The sequence below is a fragment of the Pleurodeles waltl genome, chromosome 4_1 (genome assembly GCF_031143425.1).
Source record: "Pleurodeles waltl isolate 20211129_DDA chromosome 4_1, aPleWal1.hap1.20221129, whole genome shotgun sequence".
NCBI lineage: Eukaryota > Metazoa > Chordata > Amphibia > Caudata > Salamandridae > Pleurodeles > Pleurodeles waltl.
The window spans coordinates 280,918,316-280,938,622 of NC_090442.1; positions in this window are offsets into that span (position 1 = coordinate 280,918,316).

Sequence of the window (20,307 nt, forward strand, 5' to 3'; positions counted from 1 at the left end):
TCTGCATAGCAGTGATGTGTATTCTAGTAGGGCATTAACTTAGCTACTTTTAAATCCATCAACTGTCGCCTATTCCATTCTAATATACCTTTTTTTCTGATAACGCCCGCATCCATCATATGACTTCTTAGAAAATGGCCAAATGGGTGAGTGCAACAGTTACAGACAAATCAACAATAGGTCAGTGTTTCCACATTTGGTTAATGTGCGATGATCTTGAGATAGTCTGGAGTTCACCTCATGCCTTCGAGTTCAGGGTGGTGCGGGAGAAGATGCTGAAGATGTTCTGAGCCAATAAGAACACCAGAGACACAAAGATAACCAGGTCTATAAAACAAAAAACGACCATACGTTTTGGTGGTCTTCTTTTTATGAGTGTATTTTAGAAAGATGTGCTTTTGCAAAAGCTAGATCACATCAAATATTTAGAGAAGTTAGAGAAACAAACTGCAATTCTCAAATGCTAATTAGTCAACAGAAGAGAGAGGTAATGGAAAGTATGAGAAACCTTTTTTTGTTTGCTTTGTGTTAGATCTAGCATCCTTAGCATGGTTTTCACCCTAAACGTTTGCTTATCTTCCTGTTTTGCTGACTTTGTTTTTTCTGGCTTTAGCACTCTGCACGCTTTACCATTTGTAGAAAGTGCTATAGTGTATGTCCTCTCTCCTCAAAACATGGTATAATTAGTTTATACCCAAGTAGCATATTTAATTTACTTCTAAGACCCTAGGAAAGTGACACTATCTGTGCCCAGGGCCTGCAAATTAAAATGCTACTAGTGAAATGCAGCACTAATTATGCCACTCATATAAGCAGCCCTTAAACATATCTCATGCCTGCTATTGCAGCCTGAGGGTGCAGTTCTATACTGCCATGTCAACCTGGCAAAATAAACCTTTTGCCAGGTAGACCTTCCTTTTGTAATACATGTATGTCACCCCTATGGTAGGCTCAGGACAGCCTAGAGGGCAGGTTGCAGTGTATCTAAAAGTAGGACATATACTTTTAAGTTTTAAATGTCCTGGTAGTGAATAACCCTCAAAATAATTTTTCACTACTGCAAGGTCTACTTCTCCCATATATCATTGGAGTTACCGTATTTTATTTTATAAGCTGTAGCTTCCAAAGGGGAAAAGGTATCCAGCTGATGTTTGGTGGTTTTGGAATTGTAATGAAAAATCCTCTGTCACGGGGGTCAGATTTTAAATTATAATTTTGAAAGTGCCACTTTTAGAACGTTGCCATTTTCCTGCATCAGCCATTTAGTGCCTGAAGGCTGTCTCTGGGTCACAAGACTGAATGTATCTGAGAGATGGGCACTGTGTATTCCTCCTAGGCAGCCACACACAATAGAGAGCATAGGTGTGCCTGAGTGAGCCATCACCGGCAGGATGGGAGAACAGAGTTGGGCACAGCCCTACTTACACTTGAATGGTCTGTGCCCTGCCTTCACAAAGGTTTGCATACCCCATGTAGTTAGTCTAGTCTGGAGCCAGGGCAGGAAACCTGTGCTCTTCACAGGGAAACCTCTAGAAGCGTCTTTCTCTTCAAAGGAATGCCCAGGTATAAATATTGAACCTCAGACACCAACTCTTCAGTACACTTATGGACCTGTGGATACTTTGCCAGGAAAAGGACTGCTGTACTACTGAAAGGACTGCCACTCTGCTGGACTGCTGCTCAGAAGGAATGATGCCCTGCTCTGCTGACCTGTTGCCTGCTGCCCTCCTGCCTGGGTGAGAAGGACCTGACCTGCATCTTTTGAGCCAAGGGCCCCAGAGTCACTCCAAGGGCTAGTTGGCTGGCCTATTGCCTAAAGCTTCAAGGACAGAAGGCTCCAACAACCTTGAACCCAGTTTCAAAGAGAGGGAGCACACTGCCTGCACTCCAGCAACAAAGTATAACCCCAAAGCATCATGGTAAATGCAGTCGATTCGTAGTCCGTTCAAAAAATAAAAACAGTCTTTCACCTCCTTAGGTGCAGCAAGTTCTGTACATCCCTGTACACATGTTTCTGGGTTTAGCCCATCATCAGCAGGGAGCAGCATGGACTAGGGGCTTGATTAGAATGCTGCCAAATGTCTTCTCATGTTTAAGTACCGCTCATGGCACACAGGTGGCTCCCAAGGCTCATCAGCCGTGGCTCATGGGAGCCGTCAAAAGAAGGTTCAAAGAGAGGGAGCACACTGCCTGCACTCCAGCAACAAAGTATAACCCCAAAGCATCATAGTAAATGCAGTTGGTTCGTAGTCCGTTCACAAAGTAAAAAGAGTCTTTCACCTCCTTAGGTGCAGCAAGTGCTGTATATCCCTGTACACGTGTTTCTGGGTTTAGCCCGTCATCAGCAGGGAGCAGTGTGGACTAGGGGCTTGCTTGGAATGCCACCAAATGTCTTCTCAGGTTTAAGTTGCACACATGTTCGTCAGCACTTGCTGCACCTACGGAGGTGAAAGACTTGATTACTTTTTGAATGGACTATGAATTTGACTGCATTTACCATGATGCTTTGGGGTCATACTTTGTTGTTGGAGTGTAGGCAGTGTGCTCCCTTTCTTTGAAACAACCTTGAACCCAGCACCTGCACTCTGCCATCTGTGAGTTGTACCCTGCCAAGTGGTGCCACCCCAGTCCTTGACCTTTTGAAGTGGGCCTGGAGGTGCTGTTCCAGCCCATCGGTGGATCCAGCAGAACCAACGCATCGCCTCTGCTGAGAAGATTCTCTCAGCGCAAGGACTCCACATTGACCCCTCAGCCTGCATCGGAACTGCCTTTGTGTATAGCTTCCCCATTCAAGGCCATTGTATTGCAAATCCCTCATTGACGGCCTCTTTGATGATAACATAGGTCTTCCATCACAGCTTTACAGCTCCTCGAAACCAACGCATCGCCTTGACTGCGTGATGCATCCTTGACGCTGCACCCTGCAAAGTTTGGCAACCAGGATTTACGGTACTCTTGTTCAGCGGGCTTAACCTGGTCCATGTAAATGGCCTGCACTCCACTGCGTGGGCCTGAGCTTGTAAATTTGTCCCAGTCTGGTGCAACCAGATATCCATTGTTGGCGCTTTGTGATTTTTGGTGCTTTGTTACCCAGAGCTTGAAATGGAAAAATAAAAGTGCAGGTACTCCGCACCAGAGTACCTGCTTGTTTCTGAGAAGTGCTGGTACTCTCCAATAAAAAGTGTTACTTTTTCTCGAGAAGTGCAGGTACCTCTATCTCCAAATATAAAAGTGCCGGTACTCAGTACCGGCCCATTTAAAGCATTGTTTTTACCTACATCTTTAAACTTGCATATCTCCGGTTCTAGTGGTTAGCTGTTTTGGTTGTGTTTTATTTATTAAAAATTGCACTATTGTTCTAGATTGGTGTGGCATTTTATTTGTGTTATATTTTTACTTTAGTACTGTTTGAGGTCCTGCAGAAATACTTTACACATTGCCTCCAAGTTAAGCCTGACTGTGCTGTGCCAAGCTACCAAAGGGATGAGCACAGCTTAATTTAGGGTTTGATTGTGCCTTAACCTGACAAGGATTGTGGTTGCTGCTTGAGGAGGGTGAACCAGTAACCCAATTTCTTAAACTTTGTTTTCATTTTTATCAGATCTGCCAGTACATAGCAATGTTGTGATTTGCTAATTTGTTGTGCCTATGCCCGTAGTTTAGAAAATACCACTGAATAATGCAAAAGGAAAAACGCAGCTTGTTGGCAACCAGGCAAGTGAGACTGGAGTGTGACAAAAAAACTGTCAGTATCATCTCTGCTATGCGCCATGCAGTAATGACTGATTCATATGAACACCGAATGATGTTCTGTCTGGCTTTGTGATATTCTGATAGTCCCTCCACTCCTTTGTCTCTTCTTGTGTCAATCAAAGATGCACACTCATGAACAAAAGTGCTTCTTCATAAAAACTGTTAATGGAAAATGTACCCACAAAGCCTATAAGGCGAAAATACATTTGTTTGCTTGTTGCTCGCTCTCCTATGAAATGAAATGTTAAAAACACATACCAGACTTTTCAAACTAAGGCCATTATTGAAGTAACACAACTGTAAACCAAACACTAAAGTGTCTATTGGCTTGCACATACTGATGAATTTTAAGACTGCACTTGTCAGGGGCCCTAGTTGAGTTCATGACAAGGCTTGGTATCAAGGGTTGCTTGCTCTAAGAGAATTCAGAAGATGGTGTTCAACATATTCAAGTACAACAACAAAAGGGTACAAGGGAAAGGATAGAAACACTATCTTAAAAATAGTGTGTATGCTGCTTGGAACGTGATCTCTCTGTGAGGGGAAAAGATATCACATAGGTCAAGGAGAAATCAACCAGCTGTTATGGAGAAAGAGCACTGGGTAGGCATCTGTGTCAGAAGCACAAACCTCACAATCTAACTGGAACCCTTGGTAGCATTGAAAATCAAGATTATAACACAAACACAAGAAAGGACAACAGGAAACAAAGCAGAGAATGCAGAATCGGGAACTGGGCTAAAAGAAAAACAGTAAATACCGGGAACAAGACCATAAATCTGTACACTAACTAGGACAAGGCAGGTTACAAAGCACAAGGCAAGGGATCTGCATATACAAGACAGGTGAAGTGTGTGGTGAGAACTAGGAACAAGGCAGTCATGAACAAGGAGGCAGGATAAACGAGATAGGAAACAGATACAAATAATTAGTCAGAAGAGGAAAATTGAATCATGTAGTAATGTAACCAAATCAAAGAGCAAGCCTCAAAATATAGCAGCAGATTACAAAAGAGCACAGAGAGAATCAGCACCAAGGTGAGGCACAAGACAGTTCACACTGATCTCACAGGGCAGAAATAGCTTGAAGCAGCTCTGGAGAGGAGCATAGGTGCAGGGAGGGAACCAGGTATAAGACGTAAACTGGGTACAAGGAATGAGGGAGCCACTAATGAAGGGAGAGCTCTAGAGAGACTTTGGAAGTAAAAGACCAGGGCAATCACTAGGCACAAGACAAGATCAGAAAAGGCTGAAATGGATTGTGGCTCAGAGACAAAAAAAGAAAGCACAGAAGACAGGTATAAAAGGGTCAGAAAGGGCATAAGATCCAGGAGTCAAATTACCCAACAAAGACCCACCAGCAAGATGTGCTCTAGGCAGGGTTTGGAGACCAAAAAGACAACAGGGACAATGATGCATCAAGAAGGTGGCACAAAAGCCTAGACTGGAACATAAAGTGGATCTGAGAATTCAAGGTTTTTATAATATATGTTCATACGGGAATTGTAGTTCACATGAGAGGAAGTATATTCTACTCATACTGTATTCACCAGTTATGTAACATAGAAATAACAACATATTTCCGCTATTTTATAATCCTTGTCTCATGTTGGTATGCTCAAGATGCTCTCCTTAGAATGTTGAAGAGTGGAACACCCGGGAGTGCACCTTAGAATGTTGAGGTGTGAAGCGAGTGGGGGATCTGAGGAGAGGAGGTGATGTGCGAGGAGTCTTACCAATAAACCTGTTGTTCAACATAACTGAGCCTACATGTTTACTACAGGAAACTTTGGTGGCGAGGATGGGATGCTGCGCAGGGGGCAGTGAAGACTCCTTGCCCCTGATTATTATCATCACCTCATCAATGCGGATTGCGTGGAGCGGACTGTAGTGGTGGAGTGAAGGGGAACACAAAGAAACACTCTCCTGTTGCCTGTAACAGCCTGGGACTAAGGGAGGCACCGTGGTGAACCGCATGTTGTGTGGTGTAGTAGTGAAGTGGGTGGTTCACACAGCAAGTGCCTGTGCAACGGGACCAACGTCGTGTCTGTGTGACATCGGGCCACTACTTGCATTCATCCAGGCATAGTGCAGACCAGCACAACGCAAGTGAAAGAATATAGGAGGGGAACGGGAGAAGGAAGAGTCGCCCAATCCAGCCCCTCTTACCGGTTTGGGTCGGAGAAACCTTCTGTAACACGGGCGGGTGCTACAACAAGTAGCCGGCTGAACTCCGCCCAAGCACTAGACTCCTGCGTGGGACAGACCAGGAGTCAAGGGAGACGGAAGGTGCGGCAGCCATAAGGAGCGTTGCGCTCCCGACCCAAGCTTCCGGCTGAAGGTATGCCCAAACACCAGACTCCCGCGTGGGAGAGGCCAGGAGTCAAGGAAGACGTATGGTGCGGCAGCAATAAGGAGCATCGCACTCCCGACCCAAGCTTCCGGCTAAAGGTACGGCGTGAAGGCGGGGTCTCAACTCCTAGTCCTTCCCTTTGTTCGGGTTCCGGGTGAGGCGGAGTTTGGTCTCACTCGGCCCTTCCTGTTTGCAGTTACTGGAAGGCGGAGTCCGTCCACGGGTGCTCCTCTTCCGTTTTACTATCAAACAACTATCGCATTGGGATTCCTAAGGAAGCCAGGAGAAGCGCATGGATGGTAAACAATTACCATACGGGGAAGCGTGATCACATATTTCTACTTCTGTAACATTCAAGAGTGAAGGTATTGGGCACGATTTTTGAGACAGTTTGGCAATAAACTTGTGATCACGCAATTCTACGTTCGGGGTACTCAAAGGGGAATGTAACGGGCACAAAATCGAGACAGTTGACAATTCCCCAACGATCCTGGCAGACCTGTCATTGGAATTATATGATTGCGTGTTGAGTGATGTCTAGCATTGAGTTGGGTACTCTGCATTTTAACATTGACTTGTAATTGAATGGCAAGCGTATTGTGTTAATTTTGTGAGTTGTGATCTAGAGATCCAAACAAGTCAGAGGGTCACCTTAAACTGTTGTAACGCATAGACACCAGTATCTCATACTGAGCCATGGCAGCGGCAGGGATGTCCCAACCTCCTCCATACCTGAACGAAATACGTGAACCCAATTTACCTTGGAAAGAATGGTCAAAATTATTTGAATCGTATCTTATTGCAATAGGAGGTGAAAAATTCACAGCTCTAAGGAAACAACATATACTTTTGCACAATTTGGGTATTCAAGGAAGTAAGGTTTATGAGAGTTTGACAGATCTGGATGATGAGGGGGAGGAGGAAGGAGAGAATATAGATGTGTTTCAACAAACAGTGAATAAATTGGAGAGTCATTTTGGTCATAAAGTAAATGTAGTCCTGGAGAGACATAGGTTCTTTAGTAGGACACAAGGTAAAGACGAAAAGGTATCTAGCTATATTGCTTACCTGCGAGGGTTGGCCAATGTGAGAAACTAGGGCTGATTGCAGAGGCCCCATAACTTTTTGCCCCCATTTTCCACTTTATGCTGGTGTTTTCCTGACTCTGATGGTGCCCTGGGTACTGCTAACCAGTCCCAGGGCCTGTGCTCTGTGTAAAATGGATATGCAAATTAGGCTAATTATAATTGGCTAATTAACCTACCTATAAGTCCCTAGTATATGGTAGGGCATGTAGGTTTAGGGACCACAGCATAGGTGGTGCACACCTAGGTGCATTGCTGAGATGCCCAGTGTCATTTTAAAAGCAAGCCTGCCTTGCTGGCTGCTTTTAAATTAAAGTTATATGCAAATTCGACTTTGGAATTAAAGGTACTTCCAAAGTCTTAAACTACCTTATAAAAGTCACCCCTAAGGTGTGCCCTATGTGCCCCTAGGGCTGGGTGCCATGTAACTATAAGCAGGGACTTTATAAAAATAGATTTATAAGCCCTGGTGAGGTAAAAACAGCCAAATTCGTTTTTCCCTCATTGAAGTAAATGGCCTTCATAGGCTAGAATGGGCAGACTTTATTTTAAATTTTAAAGTCTCCTTAAATGTTACATACCAAGAATTTGGTATCAAATTGATTGTTATAATAAATCCCACAACTTCCAGTTGTTGGATTTAATATAACTAGTGCAGGTAAAAAGTTTAGACTTTACCTAAAAAGTTGCCAATTTCAGCTCTGCATTGTTTTTGCTGCTGTGCTCTGATTGGCCAGCCTGCAGCAGCTTCTGCCAGGCTACTTTAATGAGGTGTGAAGTGGCCTGGCTTCACACAAAGGAATGTGCTTGGGGGAGAGAATCTCCCCTCAGCAGATGGTGAGGCAGGAAGGGGGAGGGCTGCCAAACTGGTCTTCAAAGGCAGAGAAGGACATCTGGAGCACCCAGCAACACCCCCACATCCTGCAACCCCAGACAGCTAGGTGCCCCCTTGATTAGATTAGGAGAGGGCAGGAGAGGGGTGTGTTTATGATTTTTAGCCACACCAGTGGGTGGGCTCAGCCAGATCTCTCCTCCAAAAATCAGATTCATCCATTTTGGATTTTTAGAGACTGTTGCCTTCTGGGATGGATTTTTGCCACACTTCCCAGGAAGTGGTCATCACAGGGGGACGACCCTGTCCCTGATTGGAGAACCAGGGCCCCCCTGCTTTTCACCCAGGAGCAAGGATAAAACTGGCAGACCTGCACCCACGCCTCAGATCCCCTCCAGAATTCAACAAGAAAGGAACTAAAGAAGAAGAAGGACTGCCCTGCTGGACCCCTGGCCTGCACCTGGACCCTGCACTCAGAAGGACTGCACCAGCTGCACACTTGGGCTTCACCACAAGAAGGACTTTGCCTGGCTTCAACTGGTTCAAGGAGGGACTCCCTGTTTGCTACAGGTGAAAAATTGCTAAACCAGAGTCTCCTGCACCAACTCCTGAAGAAAGCGACCAGCTGACCACTGTCCAGTGGCCAAAAAGGAGTTTGCGCCAGGTGCATTCTGGGAGTTGAAGTCTGCACCCCCCAAGGACCATCACAGAACTTCTGGACCCTTGGGGTGAGCTGTGGACCCCAAAAGAACCTTAAAAGAACATCTGGGTGAAGCCCCAGAAGTTTGGAAAAGGTTTGAGAATTTTTGGAAAAAAGCTCCAGAGAGGGACCGACCCGCTGCGGAAATTCTAGCCGGCTTGCCTCAACCGCGACCCAGCCTGACTTCGTGGTTCGTCCCGGTAAAGAAAAACATCCAAAAAAGAGACTAAGTCCGAACGTAAAAAGTTGACCGGGACCTCCCAGCCATCGTATCCGAGAAGGGCTCCATGGACGTCGGATCAAGATCCAGGTTTACCCCGGTCGAAGGATTTTCATCTCGAAAAAACGACTAAGTCCGAAGGTAAAAGTCTCCACCGAGGAAACCCACATCGCGTATCCGGACAAGGGCTCCAGGAGGTCGGATTCAACTGGCAGGTTCGTCCCGGTGAAGAAAAACTTCAAAATAAAGACTAAGTCAGAAGGTAACTTTTTAACCGAGGCCTCCCGCGACCTGTAGCCGAGCAGGGCTCCATCGCGGTCGGCCTGAAAGTTTGACTTTGCCCCGGTCCTGGTGCAACCAGATGACCCGATTGGCGCTTTTTGTTTCTAAGCGCTAGAAAATAATAATTCTTTAAAAATTCATATCTCCGGTTCCCCTGAACCGATTTTAATCGTTTTTGTGTCATTTTAAAGATAAAAATATAAGCTATTTTTATAAATTGGTTTTGGATTTTTAAACTGTTTCCTGTGTTTTATTTAATTACTGTTTTGTGATATTTGAATGCTTTACACTTTGTCTCCTAAATTAAGCCTTGACGCTCGATGCCAAGCTACCAAGGGTAGAGCTGGGATTAATTTACTGAGACCTAACTGTACTTATGTGGAGGTTTGTGGCTTGTTGCTAGGTGTAGGTACCTACCTGCCCTACCAATAACCCATTTTCCAACATAATTGGAAGCAGCGACGGGATCCTGTACTTGTGTTCAATATCACGTTACAGTTTTGGGTAAAACATATTAAAAATCCTTTAAATTGTCCTAGTGCAAAAATTGTTTTTAATTTTTAATTTGGATTAATTTCAATTATTGAATTTTTGTAATTTTTCTAAATTCTTGTTTCCAATTTTTGCAAAAAGTTTTTGTTGACACAAAACTAGGGAACCATGGAGCTTGATCTGGCTAGCCTACCCACACTGACAGTAGTCCAGCTTAGGGGGTTGTGTATTGAAAGAGGGTTGCCTGCAACCACTGATCTCAGGAAGCAAATCCTGATCACATCCCTGACAGCATGGGCTGAGGCCCAAGAGGTAGAGTCAGAAGAAGCTCCAGAGGAGGGAGAAAGAAGGGAGGATGCAAGCTCTAACCACTCAGGGGAGGGAAGGCATCTGAGCCCAAGTGAGGATGAGGAAGAACGGTCCTCAGTAAATACAGTCACTAGGGGCAGATCCAAAGCTAGTGGTGGGAAGGGGGTCCTTTCAGGAGGAGAGAACCCATCCATCAGAGAAAGAGAGCTGGAGGCCCAGCTAGCATACATAGCTTTGGAAGCAGAGAAGCTGGCCCTAGAAAAGAAAAAGTGGGCATACAAAGAGAAAAGAGATGGAAGCAGCGATAAAGAAGCTGAGGTGTCCATGGGTGGGGGAGTTTGCCCCAGATTACCCAAGGGGGTAGTTCCTGCTTATGTAGAGGGGGATGACATAGATAAGTGGCTGGGGGCCTTTGAGAGGGCACTCCAAATGAGAAGGGTTAGGCCTCAATACTGGGGTTCCCTTTTGTGGGAGTTGGTCCCCAACTCAGGGAGGGATAGGCTTCTGACCTTAAGGGGGGAGGAGGCAGATTCATACCCTAGTATGAAGAGGTGCTTAGCCAAGAAGTTTAATCTGACCCAAGAGCAATATAGAATGAAGTTCAGGGACACCCAGAAGGTCAGTACCCAGTCTTGGGTTGACTTTGTAGACACCTCACTAAAGGCACTAGAGGGCTGGATTATTGGCAACAAAGTAAATACTTATGAGGGGTTATACAATCTGATCATGAGAGAGCACATCTTGACCAATTGTATCCAAGAAAGGTTACGCCAGCATCTAGTGGACTCTAAGCAGACCAACCCTAGAGAGCTAGGGGAGGCAGCTGATGAGTGGTTGAGAACCAGGGTGGTTGTCAAGTCCCAGGGGGGAGACTCCAAGAAGGGGGGGACAGGTCCCCAAAAACCTAAGGAGGGAGGTGGTAAGCCCACCACAGAGACTCCCTCTGTACCCCAGAACCCTAAGAAGGAGGAGAGTAAATCCCACTCCCACTCTGACAAGCAGAGACAGGGAGACCCAGGGTTAAAAAAACTCTTGGACAGTAGGGCTTGCTTTGAATGTCAGCAGACAGGTCACTTCAGAGGAGATGCAGCCTGTCCAAGGAAGGTGGTTAGCACTGGGCTGTCCAGTGTAGCCATAGAGGAGGATTCCTCAGATGATGAAGTCCTCCTAGCATTGTGCTGGGAGACAGGACCAGATGGTAAGCTGGTGATCCCTGAGGGTGGGAGTAGGCACTTCCACCACATTCAAGTGAATGGGTTCCCTACCACTGGCCTGAGAGACACCTGTGCCAGTCACACTATAGTGAGTGACCGGTTAGTGATCCCAGACATGTATGTCCCAGGAAAGACAAAGAAAGTCAGGATAGCCACAGGGGAGGTCACCTCCAAACCTGTAGCCATAGTGCCCCTAGAGAGGGAGGGTATCCTTGACTGGATTAGGGTGGTAGTCAGTGCTGACCTTCCCCTAGATTGTATCCTGGGCAATGACCTCCCAGAGGTGAGTCTGGTCACAGATGGGGTGGTCGCCCAGGGCGCCCCCCCAACCCAAAGTCCTGGGGAGTCAGTCCCTACAGTTAGGAGACAGGGGTCCCCAAGAAAAGGAAAGAAGAAAAGGAAGGGTAGGCCACTCTTAAAGAGAGTTCCAGGGAGCCATGGGCCTTCTGCCCCAGTAAGGGGGGAGCCCAGAGTTGGCACTGGTGAGGCCTCACCTGACCCCAAGGAAGTCCTGAGTAGTCAGGCAGCTGTCCAGATGCAAGGTGTTGCCCCTGCACTGACAGAAGGGAGAGTGGAAGGAGGGTGTCTGCCACAGGAGGTGGTAGCCCCCCACTCTAGACAGCAAGAGGGGTGCCAGGACCCCAAAGTTGCCCTTGAAGCAGCTCAGCCACCTGTCAGTGGAGAGCTTAGGGTGTGGTTCTGGGTACTGACAGCTGTCAGTAGCCTCTGCTGGGTGCTAGCCTTCCTGGCAGCACTGTACTTGGCCTGGGAGGCAGACCCCAGGGCCAATAGCAAAGCAGGCCCCCTGACCCTATTGGTCATGGTGGGGTTGCTCAAGTGTTGCGTGACCTCTTTGGGTAAGCTAGGTGTTGCCCTAGCAAAGTTAGGAGTAGGGGAGGTGGGCACCTCACTACCCAAGTTGGCAGAGAGAGAGGAGGAAGACCCCCCTAGAGGGAAGTTTCAGTTTGAGTTGGGTCCTTTTACTGTTGGGATGGCTTCACTACCCAGAGGGAGTGACCCTGACAGGAGGATATAAGGCAGAGTAGGCCCTGCAAAGGGACAGCCAGTTTTCTTCACTGTCTTCCTCGCCTAACAAGCCAGGAAGACTCTCCCAGCGTTGGGCTGAGTCTCCTGGGCGTGTGGGCTGGGGGGGGGGTTGTGTGAGAAACTAGGGCTGATTGCAGAGGCCCCATAACTTTTTGCCCCCATTTTCCACTTTATGCTGGTGTTTTCCTGACTCTGATGGTGCCCTGGGTACTGCTAACCAGTCCCAGGGCCTGTGCTCTGTGTAAAATGGATATGCAAATTAGGCTAATTATAATTGGCTAAGTTAACCTACCTATAAGTCCCTAGTATATGGTAGGGCATGTAGGTTTAGGGACCACAGCATAGGTGGTGCACACCTAGGTGCATTGCTGAGGTGCCCAGTGTCATTTTAAAAGCAAGCCTGCCTTGCTGGCTGCTTTTAAATTAAAGTTATATGCAAATTCGACTTTGGAATTAAAGGTACTTCCAAAGTCTTAAACTACCTTATTTGTACATATAAGTCACCCCTAAGGTGTGCCCTATGTGCCCCTAGGGCTGGGTGCCATGTAACTATAAGCAGGGACTTTATAAAAATAGATTTATAAGCCCTGGTGAGGTAAAAACAGCCAAATTCGTTTTTCCCTCATTGAAGTAAATGGCCTTCATAGGCTAGAATGGGCAGACTTTATTTTAAATTTTGAAGTCTCCTTAAATGTTACATACCAAGAATTTGGTATCAAATTGATTGTTATAATAAATCCCACAACTTCCAGTTGTTGGATTTAATATAACTAGTGCAGGTAAAAAGTTTAGACTTTACCTAAAAAGTTGCCAATTTCAGCTCTGCATTGTTTTTGCTGCTGTGCTCTGATTGGCCAGCCTGCAGCACCTTCTGCCAGGCTACTTTAATGAGGTGTGAAGTGGCCTGGCTTCACACAAAGGAATGTGCTTGGGGGAGAGAATCTCCCCTCAGCAGATGGTGAGGCAGGAAGGGGGAGGGCTGCCAAACTGGTCTTCAAAGGCAGAGAAGGACATCTGGAGCACTCAGCAACACCCCCACATCCTGCAACCCCAGACAGCTAGGTGCCCCCTTGATTAGATTAGGAGAGGGCAGGAGAGGGGTGTGTTTATGATTTTTAGCCACACCAGTGGGTGGGCTCAGCCAGATCTCTCCTCCAAAAATCAGATTCATCCATTTTGGATTTTTAGAGACTGTTGCCTTCTGGGATGGATTTTTGCCACACTTCCCAGGAAGTGGTCATCACAGGGGGACGACCCTGTCCCTGATTGGAGAACCAGGGCCCCCCTGCTTTTCACCCAGGAGCAAGGATAAAACTGGCAGACCTGCACCCACGCCTCAGATCCCCTCCAGAATTCAACAAGAAAGGAACTAAAGAAGAAGAAGGACTGCCCTGCTGGACCCCTGGCCTGCACCTGGACCCTGCACTCAGAAGGACTGCACCAGCTGCACACTTGGGCTTCACCACAAGAAGGATTTTGCCTGGCTTCAACTGGTTCAAGGAGGGACTCCCTGTTTGCTACAGGTGAAAAATTGCTAAACCAGAGTCTCCTGCACCAACTCCTGAAGAAAGCGACCAGCTGACCACTGTCCAGTGGCCAAAAAGGAGTTTGCGCCAGGTGCATTCTGGGAGTTGAAGTCCGCACCCCCCAGGACCATCACAGAACTTCTGGACCCTTGGGGTGAGCTGTGGACCCCAAAAGAACCTTAAAAGAACATCTGGGTGAAGCCCCAGAAGTTTGGAAAAGATTTGAGAATTTTTGGAAAAAAGCTCCAGAGAGGGACCGACCCGCCGCGGAAATTCTAGCCGGCTTGCCTCAACCGCGACCCGGCCTGACTTCGTGGTTCGTCCCGGTAAAGAAAAACATCCAAAAAAGAGACTAAGTCTGAACGTAAAAAGTTGACCTGGACCTCCCAGCCATCATATCCGAGAAGGGCTCCATGGACGTCGGATCAAGATCCAGGTTTACCCCGGTCGAAGGATTTTCATCTCGAAAAAACTACTAAGTCCGAAGGTAAAAGTCTCCACCGAGGAAACCCACATCGCGTATCCGGACAAGGGCTCCAGGAGGTCGGATTCAACTGGCAGGTTCGTCCCGGTGAAGAAAAACTTCAAAATAAAGACTAAGTCAGAAGGTAACTTTTTAACCGAGGCCTCCCGCGACCTGTAGCCGAGCAGGGCTCCATCGCGGTCGGCCTGAAAGTTTGACTTTGCCCCGGTCCTGGTGCAACCAGATGACCCGATTGGCGCTTTTTGTTTCTAAGCGCTAGAAAATAATAATACTTTAAAAATTCATATCTCCGGTTCCCCTGAACCGATATTAATAGTTTTTGTGTCATTTTAAAGATAAAAATATAAGCTATTTTTATAAATTGGTTTTGGATTTTTAAACTGTTTCCTGTGTTTTATTTAATTACTGTTTTGTGATATTTGAATGCTTTACACTTTGTCTCCTAAGTTAAGCCTTGACGCTCGATGCCAAGCTACCAAGGGTAGAGCTGGGATTAATTTACTGAGACCTAACTGTACTTATGTGGAGGTTTGTGGCTTGTTGCTAGGTGTAGGTACCTACCTGCCCTACCAATAACCCATTTTCCAACATAATTGGAAGCAGCGACGGGATCCTGTACTTGTGTTCAATATCACGTTACAGTTTTGGGTAAAACAAATTAAAAATCCTTTAAATTGTCCTAGTGCAAAAATTGTTTTTAATTTTTAATTTGGATTAATTTTAATTATTGAATTTTTGTAATTTTTCTAAATTCTTGTTTCCAATTTTTGCAAAAAGTTTTTGTTGACACAAAACTAGGGAACCATGGAGCTTGATCTGGCTAGCCTACCCACACTGACAGTAGTCCAGCTTAGGGGGTTGTGTATTGAAAGAGGGTTGCCTGCAACCACTGATCTCAGGAAGCAAATCCTGATCACATCCCTGACAGCATGGGCTGAGGCCCAAGAGGTAGAGTCAGAAGAAGCTCCAGAGGAGGGAGAAAGAAGGGAGGATGCAAGCTCTAACCACTCAGGGGAGGGAAGGCATCTGAGCCCAAGTGAGGATGAGGAAGAACGGTCCTCAGTAAATACAGTCACTAGGGGCAGATCCAAAGCTAGTGGTGGGAAGGGGGTTCTTTCAGGAGGAGAGAACCCATCCATCAGAGAAAGAGAGCTGGAGGCCCAGCTAGCATACATAGCTTTGGAAGCAGAGAAGCTGGCCCTAGAAAAGAAAAAGTGGGCATACAAAGAGAAAAGAGATGGAAGCAGCGATAAAGAAGCTGAGGTGTCCATGGGTGGGGGAGTTTGCCCCAGATTACCCAAGGGGGTAGTTCCTGCTTATGTAGAGGGGGATGACATAGATAAGTGGCTGGGGGCCTTTGAGAGGGCACTCCAAATGAGAAGGGTTAGGCCTCAATACTGGGGTTCCCTTTTGTGGGAGTTGGTCCCCAACTCAGGGAGGGATAGGCTTCTGACCTTAAGGGGGGAGGAGGCAGATTCATACCCTAGTATGAAGAGGTGCTTAGCCAAGAAGTTTAATCTGACCCAAGAGCAATATAGAATGAAGTTCAGGGACACCCAGAAGGTCAGTACCCAGTCTTGGGTTGACTTTGTAGACACCTCACTAAAGGCACTAGAGGGCTGGATTATTGGCAACAAAGTAAATACTTATGAGGGGTTATACAATCTGATCATGAGAGAGCACATCTTGACCAATTGTATCCAAGAAAGGTTACGCCAGCATCTAGTGGACTCTAAGCAGACCAACCCTAGAGAGCTAGGGGAGGCAGCTGATGAGTGGTTGAGAACCAGGGTGGTTGTCAAGTCCCAGGGGGGAGACTCCAAGAAGGGGGGGACAGGTCCCCAAAAACCTAAGGAGGGAGGTGGTAAGCCCACCACAGAGACTCCCTCTGTACCCCAGAACCCTAAGAAGGAGGAGAGTAAATCCCACTCCCACTCTGACAAGCAGAGACAGGGAGACCCAGGGTTAAAAAAACTCTTGGACAGTAGGGCTTGCTTTGAATGTCAGCAGACAGGTCACTTCAGAGGAGATGCAGCCTGTCCAAGGAAGGTGGTTAGCACTGGGCTGTCCAGTGTAGCCATAGAGGAGGATTCCTCAGATGATGAAGTCCTCCTAGCATTGTGCTGGGAGACAGGACCAGATGGTAAGCTGGTGATCCCTGAGGGTGGGAGTAGGCACTTCCACCACATTCAAGTGAATGGGATCCCTACCACTGGCCTGAGAGACACCTGTGCCAGTCACACTATAGTGAGTGACCGGTTAGTGATCCCAGACATGTATGTCCCAGGAAAGACAAAGAAAGTCAGGATAGCCACAGGGGAGGTCACCTCCAAACCTGTAGCCATAGTGCCCCTAGAGAGGGAGGGTATCCTTGACTGGATTAGGGTGGTAGTCAGTGCTGACCTTCCCCTAGATTGTATCCTGGGCAATGACCTCCCAGAGGTGAGTCTGGTCACAGATGGGGTGGTCGCCCAGGGCGCCCCCCCAACCCAAAGTCCTGGGGAGTCAGTCCCTGCAGTTAGGAGACAGGGGTCCCCAAGAAAAGGAAAGAAGAAAAGGAAGGGTAGGCCACTCTTAAAGAGAGTTCCAGGGAGCCAAGGGCCTTCTGCCCCAGTAAGGGGGGAGCCCAGAGTTGGCACTGGTGAGGCCTCACCTGACCCCAAGGAAGTCCTGAGTAGTCAGGCAGCTGTCCAGATGCAAGGTGTTGCCCCTGCACTGACAGAAGGGAGAGTGGAAGGAGGGTGTCTGCCACAGGAGGTGGTAGCCCCCCACTCTAGACAGCAAGAGGGGTGCCAGGACCCCAAAGTTGCCCTTGAAGCAGCTCAGCCACCTGTCAGTGGAGAGCTTAGGGTGTGGTTCTGGGTACTGACAGCTGTCAGTAGCCTCTGCTGGGTGCTAGCCTTCCTGGCAGCACTGTACTTGGCCTGGGAGGCAGACCCCAGGGCCAATAGCAAAGTAGGCCCCCTGACCCTATTGGTCATGGTGGGGTTGCTCAAGTGTTGCGTGACCTCTTTGGGTAAGCTAGGTGTTGCCCTAGCAAAGTTAGGAGTAGGGGAGGTGGGCACCTCACTACCCAAGTTGGCAGAGAGAGAGGAGGAAGACCCCCGTAGAGGGAAGTTTCAGTTTGAGTTGGGTCCTTTTACTGTTGGGATGGCTTCACTACCCAGAGGGAGTGACCCTGACAGGAGGATATAAGGCAGAGTAGGCCCTGCAAAGGGACAGCCAGTTTTCTTCACTGTCTTCCTCGCCTAACAAGCCAGGAAGACTCTCCCAGCGTTGGGCTGAGTCTCCTGGGCGTGTGGGCTGGGGGGGGGGGGTTGTGTGAGAAACTAGGGCTGATTGCAGAGGCCCCATAACTTTTTGCCCCCATTTTCCACTTTATGCTGGTGTTTTCCTGACTCTGATGGTGCCCTGGGTACTGCTAACCAGTCCCAGGGCCTGTGCTCTGTGTAAAATGGATATGTAAATTAGGCTAATTATAATTGGCTAAGTTAACCTACCTATAAGTCCCTAGTATATGGTAGGGCATGTAGGTTTAGGGACCACAGCATAGGTGGTGCACACCTAGGTGCATTGCTGAGGTGCCCAGTGTCATTTTAAAAGCAAGCCTGCCTTGCTGGCTGCTTTTAAATTAAAGTTATATGCAAATTCGACTTTGGAATTAAAGGTACTTCCAAAGTCTTAAACTACCTTATTTTTACATATAAGTCACCCCTAAGGTGTGCCCTATGTGCCCCTAGGGCTGGGTGCCATGTAACTATAAGCAGGGACTTTATAAAAATAGATTTATAAGCCCTGGTGAGGTAAAAACAGCCAAATTCGTTTTTCCCTCATTGAAGTAAATGGCCTTCATAGGCTAGAATGGGCAGACTTTATTTTAAATTTTGAAGTCTCCTTAAATGTTACATACCAAGAATTTGGTATCAAATTGATTGTTATAATAAATCCCACAACTTCCAGTTGTTGGATTTAATATAACTAGTGCAGGTAAAAAGTTTAGACTTTACCTAAAAAGTTGCCAATTTCAGCTCTGCATTGTTTTTGCTGCTGAGCTCTTATTGGCCAGCCTGCAGCAGCTTCTGCCAGGCTACTTTAATGAGGTGTGAAGTGGCCTGGCTTCACACAAAGGAATGTGCTTGGGGGAGAGAATCTCCCCTCAGCAGATGGTGAGGCAGGAAGGGGGAGGGATGCCAAACTGGTCTTCAAAGGCAGAGAAGGACATCTGGAGCACCCAGCAACACCCCCACATCCTGCAACCCCAGACAGCTAGGTGCCCCCTTGATTAGATTAGGAGAGGGCAGGAGAGGGGTGTGTTTATGATTTTTAGCCACACCAGTGGGTGGGCTCAGCCAGATCTCTCCTCCAAAAATCAGATTCATCCATTTTGGATTTTTAGAGACTGTTGCCTTCTGGGATGGATTTTTGCCACACTTCCCAGGAAGTGGTCATCACAGGGGGACGACCCTGTCCCTGATTGGAGAACCAGGGCCCCCCTGCTTTTCACCCAGGAGCAAGGATAAAACTGGCAGACCTGCACCCACGCCTCAGATCCCCTCCAGAATTCAACAAGAAAGGAACTAAAGAAGAAGAAGGACTGCCCTGCTGGACCCCTGGCCTGCACCTGGACCCTGCACTCAGAAGGACTGCACCAGCTGCACACTTGGGCTTCACCACAAGAAGGACTTTGCCTGGCTTCAACTGGTTCAAGGAGGGACTCCCTGTTTGCTACAGGTGAAAAATTGCTAAACCAGAGTCTCCTGCACCAACTCCTGAAGAAAGCGACCAGCTGACCACTGTCCAGTGGCCAAAAAGGAGTTTGCGCCAGGTGCATTCTGGGAGTTGAAGTCCGCACCCCCTAGGACCATCACAGAACTTCTGGACCCTTGGGGTGAGCTGTGGACCCCAAAAGAACCTTAAAAGAACATCTGGGTGAAGCCCCAGAAGTTTGGAAAAGATTTGAGAATTTTTGGAAAAAAGCTCCAGAGAGGGACCGACCCGCCGCGGAAATTCTAGCCGGCTTGCCTCAACCGCGACCCGGCCTGACTTCGTGGTTCGTCCCGGTAAAGAAAAACATCCAAAAAAGAGACTAAGTCCGAACGTAAAAAGTTGACCGGGACCTCCCAGCCATCATATCCGAGAAGGGCTCCATGGACGTCGGATCAAGATCCAGGTTTACCCCGGTCGAAGGATTTTCATCTCGAAAAAACGACTAAGTCCGAAGGTAAAAGTCTCCACCGAGGAAACCCACATCGCGTATCCGGACAAGGGCTCCAGGAGGTCGGATTCAACTGGCAGGTTCGTCCCGGTGAAGAAAAACTTCAAAATAAAGACTAAGTCAGAAGGTAACTTTTTAACCGAGGCCTCCCGCGACCTGTAGCCGAGCAGGGCTCCATCGCGGTCGGCCTGAAAGTTTGACTTTGCCCCGGTCCTGGTGCAACCAGATGACCCGATTGGCGCTTTTTGTTTCTAAGCGCTAGAAAATAATAATACTTTAAAAATTCATATCTCCGGTTCCCCTGAACCGATATTAATAGTTTTTGTGTCATTTTAAAGATAAAAATATAAGCTATTTTTATAAATTGGTTTTGGATTTTTAAACTGTTTCCTGTGTTTTATTTAATTACTGTTTTGTGATATTTGAATGCTTTACACTTTGTCTCCTAAGTTAAGCCTTGACGCTCGATGCCAAGCTACCAAGGGTAGAGCTGGGATTAATTTACTGAGACCTAACTGTACTTATGTGGAGGTTTGTGGCTTGTTGCTAGGTGTAGGTACCTACCTGCCCTACCAATAACCCATTTTCCAACATAATTGGAAGCAGCGACGGGATCCTGTACTTGTGTTCAATATCACGTTACAGTTTTGGGTAAAACAAATTAAAAATCCTTTAAATTGTCCTAGTGCAAAAATTGTTTTTAATTTTTAATTTGGATTAATTTCAATTATTGAATTTTTGTAATTTTTCTAAATTCTTGTTTCCAATTTTTGCAAAAAGTTTTTGTTGACACAAA